The 2,462-nt window shown below is 45.4% G+C and overlaps 1 pseudogene; it reads left to right on the forward strand.

Moving 5' to 3' along the window:
• The first annotated feature begins 331 nt into the window (after nt 1-331).
• On the forward strand, nt 332-1,465 carry LOC118655992 (annotated as a pseudogene).
• Nucleotides 1,466-2,462: the final 997 nt, after the last annotated feature.

Here is a 2,462-nt window from a genome sequence, read left to right on the forward strand (position 1 = left end):
TAGTCAGCCCCACAATTTAGTGAGATTTTACTAGTATATCTGTGGCCTTGTGTACTTTCCCTTTCTTCCACAATCTCTCTCCTGTCTTGTCATAGCGCGTTTTTTTAAAACTTGCTATTTAATGTCATTCTAAGTGAAGAAAGATTAACATTTTAAATTGTTAGCATGAATTTACAGTTCATCTTTATATGGTGCAAGCTTAGTTTTAAATGCAAATATAAGAGCATTTAAAGTCCCATATAGAGTCACCAAAACCACACAAATTATATTTCAGAGCTCACACATGCATACAGATCATATTCTTAGCAGAACAATGGGAACGCTACCCAAAATGAACTTAACCATTCACTTCTTGATATGTGCAGATTCTACCAACTCTCTACCTTTGGCTTATGGGCGAGTAAGGAGGGTCTGAAAAGAAAAAGAACTATGGACTGATTGGCCTTCTCCCCCCCTAATATGCCATCATTTTTGGAGTAAATGGTCAGTTAATACAAGGAAGTGACTCAAGAAAGAAAGTATGTTATAGAGTGCGTGGTGGTTTGTGTTCCTTAGAAGGCCATTGCCTTCTTTCTCCATTTGAAGCAAGTTCTGGCTTGAAAGGAGGTGTGGCCTCTTGGGGCTGTCCATGCCTCTGCCATAAATACAACAAGAATAATGTTTTGCCCCTCCCCGCCCTCCACCGCCGCCCTCGCTTGCTCGGGCTCCCCGCCGCTGTCCTCTGTGGGTTCTCTCCTTCGTCCACCGCCTCCTTAGCCGCCTGCCCTAGTCACCGAGTTTGGGACTCGTGGACCAGCTTAGTCGGCGCAGAGAAGCCGAGTCGGAGCGTCTCCCGAGTGCCTTTCATCTGAGAAGTTCAAGGCACTTTGTAGAACTTCTGCCACAGGCCGCGCTGGGCCTTGCAGCACATTTGTAAGCAATGGCTGGACCCGGAAGAAGTTGGTGATTGTTGGTGATGGAGCCTGTGGCAAGACTGGCTTGCGCATCGTTTTTAGCAAGGACCAGTTCCCAGAGGTGTACGTACCGACGGTGTTGGAGAACTACGTGGCAGACACTGAAGCGGACGGAAAGCAGGTCGAGTTCGCTTTGTGGGACACAGCTGGGCAGGAGGACGATGATTGCTTGAGGCCCCTCTCCTACCTGGACACGGATGTTATTCTGATGCGTTTCTCCATTGACAGCTCTGATAGTTTAGAAAACATCCCAGAAAAATGGACTCCGGAAGTCAAGCGTTTCTGTCCCAATGTGTCCGTCATCCTGGTTGGGAACAAGAAGGATCTTTGAAATGATGAGCACACAGGCAGGAGCTAGCCAAGACGAAGCAAGAGCCAGTAAAGCCGGAAGAAGGCAGAGATATGGCAAACAGGATTGGCGCTTTTGGGGACATGGAGTGTTCAGCAAAGTCCAGAGATGGAGGGAGGTTTTCGAAACGGCCACGAGAGCTGCTCTGCAAGCCAGGCACTAATTCAAGGAATTCCTTAACTTCTGGCTTCTTTCTAGAAAGAGAAATAGTAACTTTTGTGAGTTAGCCTGTAACTACTTCATAACTGACATGCCTTGCCGGTCATCTGTCCAGCTGCAAGGCACTCTGGTGAGCTACTGCTTCAGAGCAGATTTCATTGTCCAGCCTCTGGAGCGGGCATCCAGTTTTTTCAAAATGTGCTCAGCCAGAGAGGCCAGGCTCACCCAGCGGTGGCAAAGTTACAGTTCTGTGGCTTCATGTTAGTTACCTTATAGAAACTGTGTAATTAGTGCCATTTATTGTATGTTACCAAAAAATAAATATATCTACCCCAAACTAGATGTAGTATTTTTTGTATAATTGGATTTTCTAATACTGATATTTGTCATCCCCACGGAAAGTGTATTGGTTTTTTTAAATAATAATAATAAGAAGAAGAATGTTTGACCAAATATCTGGACACTATGGCACATAAAGTTGACACATAAAGTAAACCATCCCCCAAGAGCATAAGGTGTTAAGGTAAAGAGAAGAGTATGTCTGTGTCCATGTAGCCACATAAACTCTCGAGTCAAGGTTAACTCTCATTGCATGGTGGTAGTGGATCCATAGCAGGTGTGGTGTGTGTGTGTGTGTGTGTGTGTGTGTGTGTGTGTGAGAGAGAGAGAGAGAGAGAGAGAGAGAGAGAGAGAGAGAGAGAGAGGGAGAGAGAGAATATATGAATGAATGTGGGGGAGTATGGTTACAAAGGACACATTTCTCTAACAATGTGCTGTTGGTCTGCATTATTTCTCCATTATTGTCTTCCTAGGGACTGGGCGGTTCCTTTGATACAATGTTTGGGAATCTTGAAAGCACAATTGTTAAGACTTAAGGCTGTGGATGCTGGAGCCAGGCTGTCTGGATTTGAATTCCGGATTTGCTACCTACGTCCTAACCCCATGACTGCAGGCAATTCACTTAACTTCCTTTGCCCTAGCATCCTCAACTGTCAGATGGC

This window comes from Myotis myotis, unplaced genomic scaffold (assembly GCF_014108235.1).
Source record: "Myotis myotis isolate mMyoMyo1 unplaced genomic scaffold, mMyoMyo1.p scaffold_m19_p_5, whole genome shotgun sequence".
NCBI lineage: Eukaryota > Metazoa > Chordata > Mammalia > Chiroptera > Vespertilionidae > Myotis > Myotis myotis.